Source organism: Macaca thibetana, chromosome 11 (assembly GCF_024542745.1).
Source record: "Macaca thibetana thibetana isolate TM-01 chromosome 11, ASM2454274v1, whole genome shotgun sequence".
Lineage (NCBI taxonomy): Eukaryota > Metazoa > Chordata > Mammalia > Primates > Cercopithecidae > Macaca > Macaca thibetana.
This window is the reverse complement of record NC_065588.1, coordinates 71,933,303-71,958,420: the sequence shown is the minus strand read 5'-3', so window position 1 is coordinate 71,958,420 and position 25,118 is coordinate 71,933,303. Positions and strand designations below refer to the sequence as shown.

At 39.8% G+C, this 25,118-nt stretch overlaps 1 pseudogene across 1 annotated transcript; it reads right to left on the bottom strand.

The window, feature by feature from the left end:
* Positions 1–6,722: 6,722 nt before the first annotated feature.
* On the bottom strand, positions 6,723–7,784 carry LOC126930937 (60S acidic ribosomal protein P0-like; annotated as a pseudogene). The gene has a single exon (XR_007717716.1). The product of XR_007717716.1 is annotated as a 60S acidic ribosomal protein P0-like (transcript).
* Between the last annotated feature and the right edge of the window lie 17,334 nt (positions 7,785–25,118).

Below are 25,118 nucleotides of genomic sequence, written 5' to 3'. Positions count from 1 at the left end.
AAGTTGTAAAGCTGAGATTTTAAAGCCCAGTCAACCTGATGCCCTTATTACTCACATATAATAACATGGGTTATTAACTAATAAATGACAAAAGTGTGATGCAAAACCATGTTTACCCAACTTTCATATTCCTACAACTTTATTGTGGTGTCTCTCAATATGTCACTACATAGCAAGTGCTTAATAAAGGAATAAATAAGTAAATACATTTAAAATAAACTAGTAAAAATGAATGAATTATAGAGCTAGTGGATTAAGAATAAGCCATGCTTTCCTACTAGAAAATCATGAAGTCAGATTAATGTCTGTTGACATGCGAGCACCAATTGCTTTTGCCAAAAGAACAAGGTTAGCTACAAAATGGAAATAAGTTCAAATTGACAAATGGTCTGTTGCTGCCACCATGGAGTCAAGAAGATCGGCACCCATCTTTGATGCCTGCTGTCTTAATTGCAAGGCCAGGCATATAGTTTATTCTTAGTCTACAACCGCAGTCCTGAAAAGCAGCAGCTTTGGTTGTCTTCAGCGGTCATACACAGCAGGTCCTAGACCATAGTAACACCCACTCCGGTGGAAAGTTTGAGGTAAAAGTCCTCTCTGACTCATCTCTTCTGACTATTCAAATCACAAAATTAACCAGGGTGGGTGCAGAGGAACTTGTAGCTGAGAAACTTCTGAGAGATGTTAAGTTATTCACAGGTTATCAACATTAGTTATCTCACCATATAAGAGAACTAACAAAGTAATTCTACCATCAAAAATGTCTTCTCAAATCTTGAAGGCTATGTCCCATTCGGTCAGTGTGCAAATTTGGAAAGCTGCTTAACCTCTCTAACCCTCAGTTATCACATGGGGGTAACAGTGAGTGCTTTATCTATTGGTTTCAAAGGATTAAGTAAAAACATTTCACACTATGTTCAATAAGGGTTTAATTAAAAATACCATTTTACATCTATCACACTACTTTCAGCACATCTGGGAATTTCTTCCAACAAGACACTGACTGGAAGGAAGCTGGACCAGCTGTCTAGGAATTGATCCTGTCATTGAAAAGAACTTCATATATATTTTATTTGCAGCACTATTGTAGGGACCTAGTATCCTAAAAGTATCTTTTAGGTGTGTGCAACGATTCTTAGATATTTGAGAAAGATCTCAGAGTGTCTTTCAGATATTTGCAATACATTGATTACAAATTGCTATTGATTTTGATCTGATTTGTATGGGAATAAATCCTGATTCTCATGATTAATACAATAATAATAAAAGCTACATTTTATCAGCACTGGGTAAGGGTTTGGTATGTATTATACTAACTTCTCACAATGTCTCTGTAGGGTAAAGATTATTGTCTTCACTTGCAGATATACAACCTAGATTCAAATTAGCTTATGTAAGTTGTCATCCATATCATAGACAGTAAGCGGCAGACCTGTGATTTAAGTGCGGGTCCGTCTGACTCCAAAGCATGCGTTCTTTCCACCAAGTCACATGAACTTGGAACCCTTAGCCATATGGTCACAACCTATCACATTCATCTCACCGAGAAACATGGAGCGGTGTATCAGTGCGATCACTCTGCTAGAAGATAGGAGTACAAAGATGAACGAGGCATAGGAGAACAAGCAGCTTTGGTTGTCTTGAGCTGGGTCATCCATAGCAGATCCTAGACTATCGTAATACCCGCTCTAGTGGAAAGCTGGTTCTTTAAGGATTAATAGTTCAGAAAGGGGAGGCAGAGGAATACATGGGACTTGTGAAAAGAAGCTGATTAATGTATACGTTGAGAGGAGCTGGATTAGGTAAGACGCTGGAGGAGGTGATGCCTTAGCTAAGTTCTGAAGAGTGAATAGGCATTAGCCAAGTGAATGAATGGAGTTGGGTATGAGAGAAGACTGCGCTAGGGAGAAGGGATAATATATGTGAAGACGTGTAGGCGGGGAGACAGCGGCACATTTGGAAACCTGCAAGGTGTTTAATGTATTTGGAATACATTGGGTCCTCAAATAATATTGCTTCTTTCAACGTGGCTTTATTATAACATTGATTAGGAAAAATGATCAGTTCTCTGCTGGGGTCCCCGTCTGGGTGGAGTTTGCACATTCTCTTCAGATCTGCATGGGTTTTCTCTGGGTATGCCTGTTTCCTCCCACATTCTAGAGATGTGCACATATGATTAACTAGTGTGTCTAAATTGTCCCAGTCTGAGTGTGTATGTGTGTCTCTCTGTGTGTGTGTATGCTTTGTAATGGAATGACGTCCTGTCCAGAGTTGGTTCCCACCTTGCTCCCTGAACTGCAGGGATAGGCTCAGACCATCTGCACCTTGAACTGGAATAATGGGTAAATAATTATCTTACTTGTTTTTATTAATCTCTCTTAAATGTCCATATAGCTCACATTTATTTCAATGTGTAATATTAGACATGTTTGGGGTCTTTATTTAGAAATTTGTTTTTGTGTGGCGGAAATATGTCACCAAAACTTAGCTATTGTTCATATCAATTAGCCTATGGTAAAATAATTTTCACTCTACATCGTTTTGCTTAAAGTTGCAATTTCCAGGAACCTATCAATGATATTAAGTGAGGACTTACTGTATATGGAGAGGAGAGTGGAGAGCATGAAGCTTTGGCGTAAAGGTAAGGAAATTGGGCTTTATCATAATGGATATTTATATTGATGCAGGATGGAATTTAGGTTAGGAAACAAGAGAAGGACAAAGGAGCTAGTAAGAGGGAACAGCCATGGACCAGGGAGGCGAGGCTGGAAGGAAAAGCAAATGAAGGCTGGAGGAAGCTCATAATTTGAATGAATGGTTCAGAAGATGCTGGGAACACACCTTGCCAGACTTCCCATTACTCCATGTATCACATCCTGGTCCATGGTGGAAGCAAAGCTGTGGAATTACTAATAAGACGTTGTTCAAAGGGTTATTATATTTATCTCTCCATCCATTCTTAATCAAGGGCTTATGAATAAGAACAGTTTCTAAATGCTATTTATTCAGAATCTTCTCCACTAATTTGTCTCAAGAATTAGTCTTTGCTAGAAACTGTAGAACTGAGCCAAAGTGAATTCCTGCCAGTGTGAATGAGGTCAGAATACCTGAGTCACATAAGGTCCAGAGGGCAGGTAGCCAGCCAGGGCGCCTCTGTGCTAGCCAGGGTGTCTTAACAAGAGCCTAATGAATAATTTTTTGTTCTGAGGCATATGGCTTTTAGTCGAAGAGGACAACTCCTAGACAACTAGCTAGAACTTTGCAGAAAGGAGAGCAATGTTGCTTGACCATAAATGAAGGAGAATTACTTGGTGCTGCCATATTCTCTAGGGGGCAAGTGCAGCTTCACAAAAGGGTGTCTTTTTTTGCCAGCAAAAACTAAAACAAACAAAAACCTTCCAACTCTTAGCTAAGGGGAATTCTGTGGATCTAACTTGTGTTCTTACTCCTTATAACTTCTTGTTATTTTGTTCCTTTTAAGTTCCTGTACTTTATATAGGAGGTAGTAATTTGGAACATGGTTGACTTAACTACCCTGGTTGCATTGACATACATAGCGCTTAAATTGTGCCCAACACATTTCTAAGGGCTTTATGCATTAACTCGTTTAATGTTTTTACAATCCTAGAAGGTAGGTAGATGCTATTAATATCATCATTTCCAGTTTGCAGATGAAGAAACTGATGCAGAGAGACAAACTCATAGTAAAATAGCTATCTAGTCGAGTTTTGGACCCAGGGAGTATGGCTCCAGAGTCTATGCTTGTGACCTGGGGTTTCCAAGTTTTCATATGAAGTAGAAGCCGTGGAAAAGTATGTTAAGATGCAGAATCCCAGGCCACACTCTCAGAAATTTGAATTTAATTTGTCATAGAGGGCCCTAGGTATTTCCACTTTTAACATGTGCCCTATATGCTTATGATGTGGGTGTTCCTCAGACTACACTTTGAGAAACATTGCTCTAAACTACTACATTATCCTGTCTTGTCACTGTTGTTGAAAGTCTGATTGTGCCCTGTTTCCTGCTATCCCAGTACACTGCAGAATGCAAAGAAAAAACGATGTGAAAATAACATTCTGTGGATGACTTCTATTTATCTATCATCTATCTATCTATCTATCTATCTATCTATCTATCTATCTATCTATCTACCTACCTACCTATCTATTTTTGTATATATTTTACAACATTGGTTCTGTCTATATACATGTAAATCAGTTTGAATGAAACCAGTTTTAAGTGAAGTTTTAAAAACTTTACATGATATCAAGTATTTCTTTGGACTTAATCTTTATTTTTTTTATTCTTTGAGACAGAGTCTTGCTCTGTCGCCCAGACTGGAGTGTAATGGTGCGATCTCAGCTCACTGCAACTTCTTCCTCTTGGGTTCAAGTGATTCTCCCACCTGAGCCTCCTGAGTAGCTGGGATTACAGGTACCCACCATCATGCCCGTCTAATTTTTGTAGAGATGGGGTGTCACCATGTTGGTCAGGCTGGTCTTGAATTCCTAACCTCAGGTGATCCACCTGCCTCAGCCTCCCAAAGTGGTGGGATTACAGGTGTGCACCACCGTGCCTGGCCTGGACTTAATATTTAGCTATCTATTTTTATGCTCTATAGATTCATTTAGAAATAAATATGTGGTCACTCTAAGAAGAGACAATCCTTGTATTTTTGTTACTAGATGCTTTGTGATCAAAAGGTGACACATGTGTATAGTTCTGATACTGGGGTCAGAACTAATGTTTTTTGTGTCATTTTATAATGGCCTTTTAATGCATGTCACTATGCTTTGAGAATGTGACCTGGTCTATGGCATTTTCCTATTTATTCAAAAATGTCTAGTGTTTCTTGTGAGTTTTACTATATTTCTTTTAACTTTCTGCCATAATTCTTATGCAACTGTGAAAAAAGATGTGCTGTCAGAGTAGAGTAAACATTGAACTCAGTGCTAAAATGATCAGATACTATTTGGAGTCTCATTTTTAAAATCTGAAATAAAAGCAGTATCTTTTTTCAATCTTATATTTATCTAAATTGGGTATTCAGAGGCATCTGTTTTTAGGTTAAAATTATAATTCATTTCCACTTGATAGAAAAAAGAGAAAAAATAATCAGAAAGTCCTCACCAGTTACAATGTAGCCCTCTGAATTGACAAAGGTTCCAGACAGCTTCATCCTCTCCCTTAACACCAATATCCTTGGACTTAAAATGAATGTCCCTTCCTCTAACTATAACTAAGTGAAATGATGTGAGAGACAGAGCTCTTGCTTGGGGAAGAGAAAGAGGAGGGTGGGGGATGAGATTTTCTAGAGACTAGAACAAAGGAATCTTAACAAAGATGGCAGAGACTCAGAATGCTTAGTGCATCAATAGAGGCAGGAACCAAAGTGAGAAGGGAAGAGAGGAACTTTGAATGACAGTGAAGTGTGAATTATTTTCCATATCCTTCTTTTATTCTCCAGTGGACTCAAAATCTTGTGTTGTGATCCATCTCCTAAGAAGCAGCTTGTCTCTTGTTTCCTTTTGCCTGTGACCATGTTCCAGAAAGTTCTGCACTCATGGGCCTAAACACTGAGAAAGGACCACTCCATTTCCCCCACTTTCCAACTGAAGCTTTGTACTGTTTTGGCAGCCTGGGTGGATTTAACCTAACTTAGAAACTTTCCTATAAGGATACAGTTATTTTTTATTTTTTTATCCTCTTTAGATTGGGGGTATGCCAAAAAGAAATAATTGACTTCTGCTTCTGACCAAGATGAAGTAACTGAGACCAAGTTTATCTTTCCAATTGAATCAATGAAAAAAAAATCAGGCAAAATATATAGAACAAAGTTTGTTAAGACACTGGAGATCAGGTGATGAAAAAGTGATACCTGGGGGATGGGGAGCAAACAAGGTGAGCTCTGTATTTGCCTCAGGTTATTGCTTGAATGAGTTCCCAGGTGGCTGTCCAGGGAGAGGAGACGCAGGTGGGGCCAGTGGACCCAGTGAGTTGAGAGGACCTGAAAGTCTAGGAAGACAAAAGCAGCTAGAGTTTGCAGGGCAGGGTTCTGGAGAACAGAGAGCCACAGAAGAGAGAAGTCCAGAGACCTGCTAAGGGTCTCCTTTCACTTTTTTGTTTGTTTGAGACAGAGCCTCTCTCGTTCTGTTGCCCACACTGGAGTGCAGTGGTATGATCTCAGCTCACTGCAACTCTCCCTCCCAGGTTCAAGCGATTCTCCTGCCTCAGCCTCCTGAGTAAGTGGGATTAAATGTGCCCACCACCATGCCCAGCTAATTTTTGTATTTTAGTAGGGACAGGGTTTCACCATGTTGGCCAGGCTGGTCTTGGACTCCTGACCCCAAGTGATCTGCCTGCCTTGGCCTCCCAAAGTGCTGGGAGCCACTGTGCCTGGACTCTCCTTCAATTTTTATCTTTTTTTTTTTTTGAGATGGAGTCTCACTCTGTCACCAGGCTGGAGTGCAGTGGTGCCAACTCTGCACCACTGCAACCTCCGCCTCCCGGGTTCAAGCAATTATCTGCCTCAGCCTCCTGAGTAACTGGGATTATAGGCGTGTGCACCATGCTTGGCTAATTTTTGTATTTTCAGTAGAGACGGGGTTTCACCGTCTTGGCCAGGCTGGTCTTGAACTCCTGACCTCATGATCTACCCACCTCTGCCTCCCAAAGTGTTGGGATTACAAGCGTGAGGCACCGCTCCCAGCTGTCTCCTATGATTTTTTTTTTAAACAAGTAAGCCTTTATTTCCTTGTTTTGCAAATAAAGCTGGCTAAGTTGGTTGCTTTTTGGTGATTAGTCAAAGAGACCAAATCCCATATCCTCATCCGACTCCTCCAACTCTTCCTTGGCTTCAACCTTAGCTGGGACTGCAGCAGCAGCAGCAGCAGCAGGAGAAGCCACAGTGGCAGCGACCACAGGGGCAGCAGCCACAAAGGCAGATGGATCAGCCAAGAAGGCCTTGACCTTTTCAGCAAGTGGGAAGGTGTAATCTGTCTCCACAGACAAGGCCAGGACTCATTTGTACCCGCTGATGATAGAATGGGGTACTGATGCAACAGTTGGGTAGCCAATCTGCAGACAGACACTGGCAACGTTGCGGACACCCTCCAGGAAGCGAGAATGCAGACTTTCCTCTGTGATGTCATGCACTTCAGGGTTGTAGGTGCTGCCATTGTCGAACACCTGCTGGATGGCCAGCCCAAAGGAGAAGGGGGAGATGTTGAGCATGTTCAGCAGCATGGCTTCGCTGGCTCCCACTTTGTCTCCAGTCTTGATCAGCTGCACATCACTCAGGATTTCAATGGTTCCCCTGGAGATTTTAGTGGTGATACCTAAAGCCTGGAAAAAGGAGGTCTTCTCGGGCCCGAGGCCAGTGTTCTGGGCTGGCACCAGCACGGGCAGCAGCTGGCACCTTATTGGCCAGCAACATGTCCCTGATCTCAGTGAGGTCCTCCTTGGTGAACGCGAAGCCCACATTCCCCCGGATATGAGGCAGCAGTTTCTCCAGAGCTGGGTTGTTTTCCAGGTGCCCTCGGATGGCCTTGCGCATCATGGTGTTCTTGCCCATCAGCACCACGGCCTTCCCGCGAAGGGACATGCGAATCTGCTGCATCTGCTTGGAGCCCACATTGTCTGCTCCAATGATGAAACATTTTGGATAATCATCCAATAGTTGGATGATCTTAAGGAAGTAGTTGGACTTCCAGGTCACCCTTTCTTCGCTGGGCATCACAGCGGTGAGTCAGGGATTGCCATGCAGGGTTGAAAGACGATGTCACTTCCACGAGGATGCCTGGTGAGAGAAGCTCCTTTGATTTTTAAGGAGAATGTTGCTGGGCACATGTGTGTGAGAAAACTTCTCTTGCCTCCCAGAAAAATTAGAAGAAAAAGTACCAATAACTCACACAGAGATAGAAATAGTGCCTATTTCCATCACCCAGATGGGAAAACTTATAATTCATGGGACATTGGGTAGAATACTTAGAAAAATATTGTCTAGCAGTGGAGAATTATTAGCTCTAGACTAAATGCTGCTCTGGTATTGCCTAATGAATCTCAAAAGCATGATTCAAATGTGTCAGACTGTTTCCAAGTAAGGTAACTGTGTCTTTGAACAAAACTCAAAAATATCTGTAGAAATGCATATATATCCAGCACCCATCAAGGGAAAATTCAAAATGTCTGGAATTAATTTAAAAATTCCTAGGCATGCAAAAAAGTGGTAAAATATGACCAATGATGAGGAGAAAAACCTGTCAATTGACACCAGACCAGAACTTGCTTAGATGTTAGAAATCGCCAACAAGAACATTTCAACAGTTATTGTAACTGTATTATTCTATAGCACAAAAGCTATAGCAAAAATGTTAAGTTCAGACCTGGAAAATAAAAAAGGTCCAAATTGAACTTACAGGGCTGAAAGCTATAATGTCTTAAATTAAAAAGACACTGTATGAGGTTAACAGCAGCTTAGACATTTTTAAAGAAAAGATTGGCCAGGTGCGGTAGCTCATGCCTATAATCCCAGCACTTCGAGAGGCCAAGGCAGGTGGATCACCTGAGGTCAGGAGTTCAAGACCAGCCTGGCCAACATGGTGAACCCTCATCTCTACTAAAAATACAATATTAGTTGGGCCTGGTGACATAGTCCTATAACCCTAGCTACTAGGGAGGCTGAGGCAGGACAATCACTTGAACCTGGGAGGCAGAGGTTGCGGTAAGCCGAGCCATTGCACTCCAGCCTGGGCAACAAGAGCAAAACTCTGTCTCAAAAAAAACAAAAACAAAAACAAAAACAAAAAACTAAAATGAAACATAGAGACAAAGGAATAAAAAAATTTTTTTAAAGTGTCAGTGCACTGTGGGACAACTTCAAGCAGCTGAAAATATGCATTGTTTACTTATTCAAATAGCTAAAAAGACTTGAATATGCCAAATGTTGGCCAAAAAATATATATATATATATTTTTATATATATATATATGGTCTAGCTATTCCATTCCCAAGTATTTTCCCAAGAGAAAGGAAGTCAAATGTCCACAAAACAGACTTGTTTGTAGATATTCATAGAAACTTTATCTTGTAATTATTAAAACTGGAAACAACCCAAATGCCTATTGACAGATGAATGGATGGTATGTCATCCATTTGTATGGTATATACATACAATGAACACTGCTTAGCAATAAAAAGGAATGAACTATTGATATACACTGTAGGGATGAATGTCAAAATAATTATGCTAAGTGAAAGCAGCTAGACAACAGAGAGTACATACCATATGATTTCTTTTCTTTTTCTTTTTCTTTTTTTTTTTTTAAGACAGAGTCTCGCTGTGTCACCCAGGCTGCAGTGTAGTGGTGTGATAGTGGCTCACTGCTACCTCAGCCTACCCGGTTCAAGCAATTCTACTGCCTCAGCCTCCTGAGTAGCTGGGATTACAAGAGCCTGCCACCATGCCAAGCTATTTTTTTTTTTTTTTTTTTTTTTTTTTTTTTTTTTTTTTTAGTACAGCCGGGGTTTCACCATGTTGGCCAGGCTGCTCTCAAACTCCTGACAAGTGATCCGCCTGCCTTGGCCTTCCAAAGTGTTGGGACTACAGGTGTAAGCCACCGTGCCCAGCCCCATATGATTTTATTTATATAAAATGCTAGATGATGCAAAATAATCTATAGTGACAGGAAGCAGACCAGGGATTGCCTGGACCCACGGCAGGGATTGGGGAGGCAGGTAAGTGAGGTAGTGAGAGATTAAAAAGGGGCACAGAAACTTTTGAGGTTATTAATATATTCACTCTCTTGATTATGTTGATATCATTTATTGTGTGCTGGTTATACATATAGTAAAGTTATTTTGAAAAAGAAATAACTTTTCCCAAATGATGAGCCATGTGTCTTATATAGAAGACCCTGGAATCACTTAAAAAATAAGATAAAGCAGGAAATGTTTTGTTCCACAATAGTTGGTAGGAGAAGTCTTTTTTCCCTGTTAAAACCCATTACTCTCTGGAATCTAGGCCTCAGGAATCTGGGGAGGGGCTAGAGGCATAGTCTCTAGGCTGTACCAGCTGAGGCTCCCCACGGGGAGACAATCCCAGGGCCACACTGCAAGGGATAGTCATGAAGGTACAGAACTAAGTAAATGATGTGCCAGGAAGGAGGAGCCAAACACAGACCAGAGGAAAAAACGATAGTGTTGTGAACTCAAAAGGAAGAATTAAGATGCCACGTGGAAAGGGCTGGAAGAGTCTAAAGGTTAGTGAGAGGAGGTTTAGAGGCTGAAAGGAATTAAACAGAAGTAGAGAAAGGCAAATGCAGGCTCAGGCCAACATGGGAGTCTCTGGTAAACAACAGTCATCCCTTTGGACTTCCTGTGGTCAACGTTTGATGTGCTCTGCTGCTGCAAAGCAAAGCTAAGAAGCAACAGAAATGCATGCAACAGTTATAAGGCGTTGCATAATTCATAAGAATGATTTCATTGTGTAGGTTATAGTAACATCTAGATAGAAACCCTTGGCAAATGTGGTGGAAGGGAAAAGAAATCGAAAATCGATTTATTTAAACATCAATGAAAAAAGGTACTCAGAAGGTTAAGTGTTTTGTCCTTCCGCAGGGTTCCATCAAGGTATTCCCATTGGTCTGGGCTATGAGATAGAACAGCTTTTAATCTATGTGCATCAGCTGGTACTTGAAGAAAGGTGTGCAGTTAGGTGTAACAGATTTCGTTAATACTGTTTTATAATTACATTGCATTTTCAAATTTATAAAATTCTTTCATATGTTTTATCTTTCTCATGTAGAGTTCCTATTTTTTAATCAGACTGATTAATTACTCTGTTAAAGATTATTTATATCAAATAATTTATAAAGTAAATATTACAGTAGTCAGAATAAAAAGAAAGATTCACTCTGGGTCATTAGCTACGGTTAGAAATAATCAAAACATAGGCTGGGCACGATGACTCACGCCTGTAATCCCAGCACTTTGGGAGGCCGAGGTGGGAGGATCACTTGAGGTCAGCCTGACCAATATGGTAAAACCCCGTCTCGACTATACAAAAATTAGCCGTGTGGTGATGCATGCCTATAATTGCAGCTACTTGGGAGGCTGAGGCAGGAGAATCACTTGAAACCAGGAAGCAGAGGTTGCAGTGAGTGATCATGCCACTGCATTCTAGCCTGGGTGATACAGCCAGACTCCATCTTTAAAAAAAAAAAAATTAATCATCAAAACATAACCTTTAATAAGGAGTCTTAGAAATAATTAAACTTGCATTGTCTAATACAGTAGCCACTAACCACATTAAAACATATTTGTTTTAAATTTAAATTGATTAAAATTAAATAAAAGTAAAAATCCAGTTCTTCAGTCATTGTACTTACATTTACATACGCAATAGTGCTCAATATCGCTAGGGCTACCATGTTGGATAGTGCAGATATAGAACATTTCCTTCATTGGCGAAGGTTCTATTGGACAGTGCCAATCTAGACAAATCCACTCCTGTTTTTAGTGGCTAAAAACATACTTTTAAATTGAATTTAACTTTAGAGCTGGAGAATTTGAGGCCCACAGAAGTTAGTGATTTATACAAAGTCACACAAGAAGAACCTGAAAATGGCCCAAATTTCCTGACTTCTATAAGAGTGATCATTTTAGCACCTCATACCACCAAACTTTTATTTTTAATTCTGCTCTTGAATAAGAGAGGATTGGATACTCCAAGCTGGCAAGTAATTGAACACTCATTTAGTTTTTTGTTTGTAATTTACACTTATATTTGAAGTTAGGCAGAGCTAACTTCAAACAGTATTAATGATGTCAACGCTATAAAGACATGATGCTGAGGAACTTGGAAGCATTTCAGTTTCCTTGCTCTGTTTCTTTTTACACGTTCTTGTTCAAGCCACTCTACTCCATGCTGGGACCAGACAGTTTGTTCTTAGGTTAACAGAAAAACAGGCAGAATCGCCTCCTCTTAAAGCATCCCTGGAGCACCAGGTGGGAAAGGGCTCAGATTTTTAAAGGTTGCTCAGTGGGGCTTTGAAAATTAAAGAGAGCCCAGAAGAGATGTGGAGAAAGCATGCAATTACATTTGAGAAGGTGTAGCCTTTCCACTGGGTGCATTCTTGATGAGACAGCAAAGTGAGTCATTAAACAGTAGGCTGTCAATAAAGCTGAGACCCAGATTTGCTATGGATCAGTTGCAATGCCAAAAATTTAACCGTCTAAAAAAGCCATGGGCAGATCCTTGGTGAACCCTTGGACCTGTTTGCATTACAAGCTTACAATCTTTATTTTTCTGAAAAGAAATAGAGAAAGGAGTAGATGTATATTGAAGAATTGCTGATGAAATGCAAGCGTTCCTTATAAAAATTATGCAGGATCATTTTGGAAGGTCAATAATTTATAGCCTTTTTACTGGCCTCGGGGAAAAATGATCACTTCCACATTTGAATTTTAGTAAAAGTTGTTTTTCCTGGATCTCCATTAAATTTCATCCAGCTTTTGGCAGAAATTGTCTTCCTGGACCCTACTGGAGTGCTGGCTGACGAGTTACATCTTCCATGGGGCCACAACTCCCTAACGAATTCTGGGAGAGCAGCCTGTTTTTGTTACCAGACGCTGGAGGATGCGTGACATGTCATTAACCTTCAAAACTGGCTCTGCACAAGAGTACTGTCAACAGATGGTGACTCTGATTCTCTCTCTCTCTCTCTCTCTCTCTCTCTCTCTGTCTCTCTCTCTCTCCCCTCTCCCTCCCTTCCTCCTCCATCCCCAGGATATCTTCTGGCACAGAATGCTCACTGGTTTCAAAGGGAAATTTGTGTGTGACACAGACATTGTGGAATGTAGAACAAAGACTGGAGCAAAGTCTCTTATATTTATAATTGCGGACTATAGGAATTAAATGCACAGAGTAAGCCATCAATAGTGTTTATACGTGAAGACAGGCATACCTGTGATGAAATGAACATTTATGCTGAGAGGCAGGCTCTTTAGGATCAGGGAAAGGTGTCTGGGAACTGGGTGGAAGAGTTCAAAGCCAGCATTGGGCTTAGAATTTTGGCCCAGCCATTTAACTTTTCAATCTCTCACTTTGCCTTTTCAGTTTTTATCAGTGGAAGTCAATAATAATTAGGGCATTGTTTATCAGTTACCCCAAAAAAATGTAATCCCAGCACTTTGGGAGGCCGAGGCAGGTGGATCACGATGTCAGGAGTTCAAGACCAGCCTGGCCAAGATAGTGAAACCACATTTCTACTAAAAATACAAAAAAATTAACTAGGCATGGTGGTGGGCACCTGTAATCCCAGCTATTCAGGAGGCTGAGGCAGAGAATTGCTTGACCCCAGGAGGTGGAGGTTGCAGTAAGCCTAGATTATGCCACTGCATTCCAGCCTGGGAGACAGAGCGAGACTCCATCTCAAAAAAAGAGAAAAGAGAAAGTTAATTTATTTATTATGTTTAGCAAATATTTATAGGATGCTTAAAATACACCACGCACTATGCTAGGCTTTAGGAAGAAACAAGATGTAAAGCAAAGAGCCTGTCAAGAAGAGGCTGACCAGTAATCAGATGATTGTAGTACAGCTTTTGAGAGCTTCCTATGGAAGCACATATGGTGAAAGGAGAGGTCTACAACCCAGAATACACGGGGTGCGGTTCTGAGGGCACAAAAAGCCGTGCGGTAAACATATCACAGCTTCCCAGAGCATCAGTTTTATTTAACAGGACATTTAAACTATTTATCTTAAAGTAAAATATACATTAGAGAGTAGAAAGAAATTCTCCAATACATTTCTTTTATTTAGCCCAGGTATACATGGTTCTTTCACCTTTCTCTTAATGAAGACTTCTAGGGAAAAGTGAGGACATAATGATCGCTTTTTGTGTAGGCGTTATTGAAGCCTGAGAAGCCCTTTCAGTGCCACTTCGCCATCGGTGCTAGAGGAATCCACATCGTACTATTTACATTCACATGGCACCATATGGTTTATAAAGGCATTTGACGAATTTTGCACCTCACAGTAAACAAGTGTACTATCCCGCTTTACTGATGAGGATATTGAAGTTCTATGAGATTAAAATTCATTTTGGTGAGTGGTTCAAAGTCACAGAGTGATTAGTGGCAGAATCAGACTTTGTCTTGGTTTCTGACCAAATCCATTATTCTTTCTCCTGTAATGCATTCCTTCTCTTTCCAATGATTAAAAATTAAAAGACTGAGGTAAAGGATCTCTAGCCCTTTTCTGGTACATATCCACCTTCTTGCTCTTTGGGAATGGAGAGTAGAAGTGAGGAAGGTAGACTTTGGCAGATGCTGAGAGTGAAGCTCTTGAGAGGCTGGGTGAGATGGAAGGCTCTGCTTGATATCTGAGAAAACTTAGGGAAAGGGGCATGGGAACTAATGAAGGTGAAACTGGGTTAAGTAGGGAGCACCGCGGTGACAATTTAAGGATCTATCCTGAGAGGTTTCAAGATCTGCTTGTTGTTAGATTTTCGGTCTCTTGCTAGTTGCCCTTGACATGGATTATACTCTTTGTTCTCTCATTGATACCTCATGACTTTAGACTTGCTGTTTTGTCTTTTCCATCCATCAAAACTAAACTAGCTAACGTTGTAAAATTTTGGAAGGATATAACATCAAAAAAATGTTTAAGATGCCCCATCTTAAGTTAGGCAGTGAGGAAATACCACAAACCATGCTGATGCTTCTTGAAAAACAAGTAGGGCTGAGCCACATATCGTTACTGGGCAATGCTAAGTTCCTGAATTGCTTATATATATGTTTCACATGTAACCTCTGTCTTTTAAACTAAAGAAGGTATTTGCTTATAATAATTACAGATTTGATTGAAATCATACACCGTGATTCAAGATTTAAAAATTAAATGGCTGAGACAAAGAAGTGACAAACTAAAGGAAGCCACAGTATGCTTGCCAATTGTTCTTGGCAGGAAGTGGATGACTCATCCTGGACATGTGCTTTCATTGCTGGGACAATGGGGCACAATGAAAATGTTCAACTTACTGAATAGTGTGGACATTTTTGTCATCCATTTGCAGGAGACTGATGAAATACAACTACAGATTAATAAGAACCCCAAAGTAACCTATGCTTTTGTGTGAGAAAACTAACGATAAACATTAAGAAAAAGACATGGACTGTTTTAAAATAATCAGTAGGTTTTCTGTGCACTAAAAGAGACTGTGTACGGCAGATCCCAGGAAAGTAGAGGTGGAGAAATTCCAGAATTTAGGAAGGAAACATAGTGTTGCCAATGGGAGACATGATTTATTCCCAAGAAGGAGGAAATAGGACTAGTTGCTGAGGGAGAAGTGAACAAGTACGTTTTGGTTGCAGGAGAATGGAGCCATTTCTGAAGTCTTCCTAATGTGACTCTGATAGGATATCATTTTACAGGTATCTAATCCTGTAAAAATATCTGACAGGTAGACAGGGAAGGGGTATTAACTTGGTTTAACCTTCATGAACTGGCCCAGAGTTACTAAGCACTTAAAAGGACTGAGGGGCTGTGTGGGGGCAGGAGTATATGAGAAATTTCTGTACCTTCTCCTCGATATTGCTGTGGACCTAAAACTGCCTTTAAAACATTAAATCTATTAAAAAAATGCTTAGTTGACAAAGTATGAGTGATCAAGGCAATCCTAGTTTGGCTAAAGGATGTGAACTGAAGTTCAGGTTTTATCCCTAACTGGCTCTGTAACCTGGAGTTAGTTTGTCTTTCTGGGCCTGTTTCTATTATCTATGAACAAGAAGCTTCCCTAGATTATCTTCAAGGCCTTTTCCAGATGGAAAATGCTGTAATTCATGTGGGCAGAAATATCTGTGTACATACAATAGTCCCAGAAGAGAGCACAGTTTTGCCAACAGATAAATACCTTGAGATACTCCAGGGAAATTTACCCTCTGTTATTATAGATTTGCAATAACAGGTGTGTTGTCAGGAGTGAGCATGAGCTGAAGGAAATAATTATTGTGAGTGGGGAAAAGAGCATTTTATAAGCTGGGGCAGATTAATAATGAAGGTTGTGCTGGGGATTACTTTTCAGTGTAACCTTAGCCATTCTGTCCATGGGGAGATCCTGGATTTGCATTTTCTCACTCTGTTTGCTCAGTTAGAGCCCTCCTTTATCAAAGACTACTTCCTAAGTCCAGAATTCAGAATTGTAAAAAGAAAACTTAAGAGGTGGTTAACAGAGTCCTGTGGTTTGTTCTACAGCATGTGGACGTTGCATAGCCTCCCCAAGTCTGCAAAAATGCAGGCAGAAGATGCCCTCTAAGTAAAGTGTACTTGCCTTTTCCTGCATACAGCCCTATGGAAATAACAATGAATAATGCTAAGAAAAGGAGGCAGCATAATGTAACACCAACGCAGAAGGAGATTTTAGCACACAGATCCTTGCAGCAATCTTGGACCATCCCTGAATATTCTCTCAATTCATTCTCCCAAACATAAGAGCATCTGTTTGTGAGCCAGCAGAGCTTTTCATTCAGAATCATGACACTCTGCAGGCAGTCACACAAGAAAATCTTTTATCTCAGTTTTCAAAAAGCTCCATTAGGCAGATTCTTTTTCTTCTTTTCAGAACAGACTCCTGCTTATTTTGGAGGAGGTATGTTCTTGACAAGTGCTCTTCCCAAATGTGCTGCATTGTAATTCAACCCCCAGTAACTTGACCGGCTCTCTGACTTTATCAGATTGGAGAGAGGAATCCTGCTGCCTGAGGCTCTTGGCTGCAAAGGTGAATGTTGAGAGCAGTGCCTGCTGCACGCCTCTCTGCGGGTTCTCACCTCCCAGTGGCTCATTCCAATTTTTGTGTTAGAGCTGCATGCAGAGACCTACCTGTTAGGACAAGAAACAGATGTTGCCTCACATCTCCAAGGTTTCAGAATTTATGAATACTGGTATTTGTGGCACTCATCTCACATTTCCTGGGATGGTCTTGATTCCAAATTATTTTTCTGAGTCTTTGATATTGAAAAATGTCCTTTTATAGATCAGCGGTTCTCAAACTTCAGGGCACATTAGAATCATCTGAGAGTGCTTACTAAACAATAAAGATCCACATGCCCTTCTCTTAGAGATTCTGATTCAAAAGGCCCGAGGTGAGGGCAAACCTTTTAATTGAGTTATCACATATTCATAGTAAAGTGCTCACACCTTAAGTGCTCAGTGAATTTCTATGTATGTATACAACTGTGCAACCACCACCCAGATGAAGCTGGGGAGCATTTCCAACAGCCCAGAATATTTCCCTTGCCCCTTCCCAGGCCACCCATTCCCCCACCCTGCCCCAGGATCACCACCATTCCTGCCGTTTCAAGATGTCTGCTTTTTGTTTTGTTTTTGTGTTTGTTTTTTTGAGATGGAGTCTCACCCTGTTGCCCAAGCTGGAGTGCAATGACGTGATCTCGGCTCACTGCAACCTCCGCCTCCTGGGTTCAAACGATTCTCCTACCTCACCCTCCCAAGTAGCTGGGATTACAGGTGTGCCACCATGCCCAGCTAATTTTTTGTATCTTTAGTAGAGACCGGGTTTCGCCACATTGGCCAGGTTGGTCTTGAACTCCTGACCTTGTGATCTGCCTGCCTCGGCCTCCCAAAGTGCTGGGATTACAGGGTATGAGCCGCCGCTCCCAGCCAGATGTCTGCATTTTTAACCAGCTGCTCAAGTGTTCCACATACAGATGTTGTTCTTCATCATTTGAAAAATCAATGGATTTAATACAATGGCCAGGAGAAAACCCACCTGCACATTTTGAGGCTGAAACTAGTAGCTTCTAACAGATAATCTTACCCTTGTCAAAGTAACCTGCTTGAGAGATTTGGGAAACCCCCAAACCCACAGGGGCTGCCAGCCACAGAAAGATATGTCTGGAATGTGTCTGATGAAAAAAGCAACTGTGATCCGATTCAATCGGATTGCATCTTTCTTGGGTGATGCCAGGGTGTTCAGTAGTTCCTTATGGAAACAATCGTGAGAGTAGGAAGCTTTAGTGTCTGTGAAGCACTACTACCCAGGCGTGGTTATTTTGACTCCATAAAAGCTATCCTAGTTTTTAATCTAGAAACGTAGTTAATATTCTTTGAGTATCCTAATTAATTCTCATAACAACCCTATTAAGATAGATTTTTATTCCAGAAAACCAGTGTCAATTCTTTGGATAGGAGTATAATAATACTGAACATTTATTGAATGCTTCCTATCACCACTGTACTAAATGCTTTAAAAGGATTCTTTCTTTTCTTCATCCTCACATTTAAAAGAGTAAACTGAGCACTAGTGAGCTTTCTCAAGGTCACCAGAGGTAGTAAATGAGATTTGAAGTCAACCCTAGTCTCACTCAGATCCTAAACTCTTAGCTCTGTGCTGAAATATTTCCCTAGAGAAATACAATTCATTTATTTCTTGGCTTGGTGGAATCCTCTTGTCCTGAGATCATGCAATTTCCTTGGCTTTCATTTAAGCTTTTTAATGTATAATTTGGAGGTCTGAATATTCATGCCCATCAGAAGACATAAACTCCTACTGGGAGATGATTTCTAACATAAATTAATAAAATAGCATTCTGGTTTATATATCGAATGTTGTGAGTTTGGTCAGTGTCTAACTGGGTCCTGAAAGGCCTGAATAGCTGTATGTGCCATGACAAAAATTACTTTCAGAACCTGAAAACCTGAGGACAATAACTGGCTCAAGATAATTTCACCATGATATTAGCAGCAAGCCCAGCTCCATCTCCTAGGGAACTCCTCCATGCTTCATGCCCTCCAGCCCCACAAGAGTTCCTGTCCTAAAGGAGCTACACACTCCATTTTTCCCACTTTACCTAAAAATCCCAAAGAAGGAATGTAGGTTCAAGAGAAACATTTACTATTTCTTTACCTTTGTCATTAAGATGTACATACAATGATGTGAATATTAGCATTTGAAGGTCTGGTCCCAATGTTTTATTGGTTGTACCATAAATTTTAGTGGAAAAGGCAGGGTGTGGTGGCTCACTCCTGTAATCCCAGGACTTTGGGAGGCCGAGGTGGGTGGATCACAAGGTTAGGAGATTGAGACCACCCTAGCCAATACAGTGAAACTCAATCTCTACTAAAAATACAAAAATTAGCTGGGTGTGGTGGCGCGTGCCTGTAGTCCCAGCTACTTGGGAGGTTGAGGCAGGAGAACCACTTGAACCTGGGAGGCAGAGGTTGCAGTGAGCCAAGATCATACCACTGCACTCCAGCCTGGGCGACAGAGTGAGACTCCGTCTCAAAAAAACAAAAACAAAAGCAAAACGAAACAAAACAAAAAAAATTTAGTGGAAAAAAAATTGCCCCAAGGATGTTTTTCTGGGCAGGCCTAATTTCTTTCAGAAATGAGAGTGACAGGTGCCATAGTCTACATTCATGAAAAATTTCATTTCCTTTTGCTTATTTATAGTAAGCAAAATCCAAGTATATTCTCATGAATGGCCTGACCAATACTTGTCTTCTTTAGCTTTGCAGACACAGTTGTGCACAAAACACATCTGGTACTTTTAAGATATGTATATTATCCCTCACAGGGCAGGAACAAAATGTACTTTTCATTTTAATAGCTTCACTTAGTTTTAATTTTTGGCTCCATCCATGGATATGTCATTCATCAATACAGAGGGCAGTTTGATCTCAATGGCAGGAATAATCCCACAGCATGGGGATACTAATTCTTAAGGGTCTGTTCAGGTTAAGGCAAATGCACTCTATGGTTTGTGAAACAACTTCACAGGGACTTAAGAGCTCTCATATCCGTTTGGGATTTATTCAAACATATCTCTCGTATTTCACTAGGATATATGCTCCATGAGTACAGGGATTTTTATCTTTGATGACTTTGTGTCCTTAGTACCCAAAACAAAAGTGCTCAATAAATAGTTAGTGAATGAATTTATTTATCCATCCATCCAGTCATCCATCTACCTATCCATCTATTATTTACCTCTCCACTTCAGCTAAGGTACCTGCATCCTTAGGTGCAGAGAAAGAAAAATAACCTGCCTCCTCCAAGGTGACTGGAAAGCAGCTCCCTGCTTCTTCAGTTCAAATAAGCACTGAAGTACATCAGACTGTTGCATTAAAAAAAAAAAAAATCTTACCATCCTGCTGCCCAGATAAATAAATTGTTATTCTTCTGATGTAGATCATTTAAGCGATTGCTTATTATTGCTTATTTGCCTAAAAACACTTTTTGATAAACTTTTTCTCAGCAGCTCCGGTTTATTCTTTTAATTCCAGCTTTTATTTATGGAAATACCAATCCATTTTTATTCAATAATTGAGGGGCTTGTAAAAGATTTTTTTAAGTACAAAAATACTTGTTTTTTTATGTATGTATGTATGTAAAATATGTAAAAAAATATATATTAAGCCCCTGACTTAAATCTGATTTACTAATAGAAATAGTTAAGGGGAAACAGGAGCATTAATCCTTACAAGGCCACATTTCCATTGACTAAGTATTTAAGATCGGTTGGATTAAAGGAGGGAATGGAAAGATAATAACAGGGAGAACTCTTATTCAGTTCAATCTCATCAAGACTCCCCTGCCTGCTGAGTAGCAATGGTGGGGATGGGATTCCCTCTCTGTAATTGCACCACTATCATGCCATAAACAAATAGAGAGAGAGCAGCCTAGCTGTGTCTGAGTCTCTATGGGACAGTTGTGCTCATTAAGCATCTCAACATTTGCCACACAACTTCAATTCCATCACTTCCTCTCTGGAATGTTTCTTTAAGAAATCTCCTTGCCTCGGAGCTCTAGGGTACCACTCTAATACATGCCACCTTGTATTGTTGAATCCTACACAGGCCTGTAAGATGAGTATATTCTCAGATATAATAATGATTCTGCTTAGAGTGATCTGGAAGTGCCCAAGGCTAGACAAGGATGATGGGAGTTCAGTAACTCTGTGCCCTGACTGGTTGTCATTGAAGCAACAGTTGCCACAGAAACTGGGAAATGCTTAAATCCCACATCTCATTTCCAAATCTCATGAGCTTCTCCTTCATGACTAGTGGAATTAATTATCCCAATCATTCAGACACATAATCTTATAGAACCTTGCAGCCACAGATAGTCAAACTTCTTGCAAAGCCAAATCTTCATGGATCATTTAGGTTAATTAATATTGAGTGGTAAATGCTGCTAAAAATTCAGGGCCTCATGTGTGGCAGGATTTCATTTTCATTACTCTGGGGTTAGGCTGTTAGATTAGCATGCACTGGAATATGTTATTCATGATGGCAGAGTAAATGCAATGAACTGGAAGATAGAAACATTATTACTGTAAAATTCATGTTAGCATGTTGGCAAACATAGATGGCCTCAGTTTCACTTTACTGACTCTGTGGGGGATTCTGTTCTCAGTGTCTGCAGATAAAGCATCTCCTCTGGGACTGGGTCCTAACCTTAGGACTCAGGTTCCATCTTCCATGGAAAGGCCACTGTGCCAGGCCCAGAGTCACATTTGGAGAGCTCAGATGCCACAGTAAGACTAACTCAGGGCTCTAACCTGCTTTCCTACTTAAAGTATCTGTGTGACCTTGGACAAGTGCCTCAACCTCTGTAAAATGAAGAGAACAATTATATTCATATTTGACCCTTGAACTAGGGGGTTAAAGGCACAGACCCTTGTGCAGTTGCAAATCCATGTATCACTCTGACTCCCCAAAAGCTTAACTATCAATAGCCTGTTCTTGACTGGAAGCTTTGCTAATAACATGAGCAGTTTGTCCCAGAGAACCATAGATTAACATGTTATTTGTATGTTATATGTATTATATACTATATTCTTATAAGAAAGTAAGCTAGAGAAAAAAATGTTATTAAGAAAATCATAAGAAAGAAAAAAACATTTAGTATTTATTAAGTGGAAGTGGATCATCATAAAGGTCTTTATTGTCATTGTTTTCAGGTTGAGCGGGCAAAAGAGGAGGAAAAGGAGGGGTTGGTCTTGCTGTTGCAAGGGTGGTAGAGGCAGAAAAAGATCTATTTATAAGTGGACCCACACAGTTCAAACCCGCATTGTTCAAAGCTCAACTGTTTTCATAGGATTAAATGAGATGATGTGTTTTTCATGCTGGATACATTACCTGGAATTCAGAAAGTGCCCCCAAAATATTAGTCCTGATATTATTTTTCTTGTTCATTGAAGAATAGACTTGAAAGGGGAGTGAAAAGGGTGGAGAAAAACGAAATATGAAAGATTTGACAGGTTATCCTTATATTCATTCTTAGCCAATATTTATTGAGCAATTACTCTGTGCTATGCACTGCTCTTTGTGTGTGGAATATAGTAGTGGACAAAACAGATATTTCTGCCCTTGTAGAGTTTATGTTCTACTTGGCGTAGGGGGTGGGTACAGAGTACTTAATAAGCAATAAATAAATTACGTAGTAAGTTAGAGTATGAATGTTACGAAAAAAGAAAAAAAATGTGAAATCAAAGAGAAATTAGGAGCACCCAGGAAGGAGGAAGCGGAGCTAGATTAAATCTACCATTCTTCTCATAACCAAAGTGGGAGTAACCCTGCCATTCAGACCGTGAGTCCTTCAGATGATTGGATTTACTTGTATTAATACTAAGAACACCAGATAAAAACCCAACATTGACTGAAAGCTTATTCTGTGCCAGAGACTGTTCTAAAAGCGTCATGTTTAATACCTTTTAAAATACGTTTAAAAGAAAGTGTTACTACTTTCTCCATACAGAAGAGGAATCTGAAGAACAGAGGAGTTAAGTAAATTGCAAAAGGTCACACAATTCATCAGTATCAGAGCTATGATTCAGCACCAGCATTCTTTACCACTAAACTATACCATTCACACAAAGCATGAGTTGAAGTTAGAATGTAGATCTCTCAACATAAATTCAGGCTGCTTGGGCAACTCTGCCTTTCAGAATAACAAAGGAAGCCTCATATCTAATCATATCTAGATGCCTATTTTCTGAGTGTAAATACTTTTAAGATAAGTTATCATGTATTCATATGATAATTGACTTACTTTAGTCATCCATTGACAGAGAAAACGAAAATGATTACAAGTGATGAAATGATTATAAAATCAGTAAATTTAAAACATTCATTTGTATTACTATTCCTCTCAACAGCCTCTATTTAGTTACTTGAAAAACAGACTTGTACTCTGCTTGGTGTACATGTGGATTTGGGAACTCTTTGCAGTAAATCAATAGTGCCCCAGGGGTTTGTGACCCACAGGGGATCTTTAAAATAAACTCCTGCTTGGATTTTTGAGGTTGTCTCTAAACTGGAGATGGATGACACAGTTCAACAGGAAGAGAAAGGCAGATTTTATTTACTTTTATATACATTTTCTTAAATGGTTACTGTAAGTTTTTCTTAAACAGGAGGTCTCAATTGAGAATTCTTTGATTCAATGCTTAATCAACCCAGAGGACTTCTTACTAACAAATTTATAAGAAAAAGCATAGAGTATGGAGTTAAGGGCTAAGACTCTTAAGCAAGACTGATTAGTTATTGTCTCCTAATCACTCAATAGCTGGATAACCTCTATGAGCCTTAGATTATTTTTTCTATGAAATGGGAGTTATCATCACCACCATCCCCTCCACCAACACCATTATTATTATCTCCTGGGATTATGGTGAGAAGTAAATGAGATATCACAATTAAAATACTCAGCTTGATACTGGCACCTCCTCGACATTCAGTGAACGTAGCAATCATTATTAATACACAAAAGAGTTGTTGATGTTTTCAGCAGTTGTGTGACAGATGGAGTTGCAGAATAAGCAGAGAAGATAGAAGTGAGTAGCTGACTTTGATTATGACTTTTGGCATTAGACATAGCAAAACCTCAGGCAAGTAGTGATCAAGTCTACTTTCACCCTCAAGCATTCTGAATAGAAAGAGAGGTAAGAGTGATTGTGGTAGAAAGAAAACTTTTTCTTTTCTTTTTTTAATTTTAAATCTATTTTATTATTACTATTATGTTTTAAGTTCTGGGGTGAAAGAAAGCTTTTAAAAACAGAAAACCAATGTCAGTTCCCTGATTAAAAGGAAAAGATGGTAAAGGATATGCTAATTGGTGATGTATATATGCAAAGAAGCCAAGGAAAACAGGAAAAAGAAGCAAAATAAAGAAGAAAAGGGGCAAAAGAACCAGGGGAAAATAGAAGCTTTGAGGATGGTAGGGTAGAGTCCGCTGGATGGCAGGCAGAAGGCCTCTGATGGTGGAAGAGTGGAACAAGCAATGAAAAAGGCAAAGATGACGGGCAGTGCTTCTGTCTGGCAGCTCCTTCATCAGTCCTTATAGGAACAGGCATGAGGCGTTTTCTACTCTAAAGGCTGGACAGTATCTGGTGGGAGACGTAGAACATACCTCTGTAATAATAACATGATTTTGTAATCCATGTTTATTATGAGCCAGGCATTTTTCATAGTTCACAAAGTGGATTCTATTTTATAGATGCAAAAACTAAAGCTTAAAGGGGTGAAGGTTACTCAACAAATAAGTAGAAAAGACGGACTCCAGAATCTTCTGTGTATTTCTTCCTGTTATAGTTCTTGAAGTTTCAAATGGTCAACTTGCTGTATCAGGAAACCATCAACTGGAATAACTCATATCATAATTATGCCAGATAACTGTGGCATATTATAGATTTTTTAAAGAAAAAGTACTGCTCTTTTATTTATTTTTGTTTGCCATTGTAAATCAACTTTAAAAAAGTCAAAAAGGCATCAAGTGCTACAAATATGGCATTTGATAATTTTCAGTTAATTATAGATGGCATTTGCTTAACATTTAGGCAATTTGAAAAGGAGTTATTGAGTATTAGCAGAATCAGCAGCAAAGGTTTTTCTAAGCTCCTGGAACCATGAGTCAAGGTAAATAAAAGTTCCCTGGTTAGAAAAGGGCACCAAAAAAGCCTTTGAAAAGTAGTTCAACTTGACTTTGACTTATGATATCTTTGGGAACTTGCCCAGTTTCAAGGTGAGGCTAGTGAGACAGGAAATACAAATGACAGTACAAAGAAATTACAGGGTTCCAGTTAAATCCTCATATAGAAA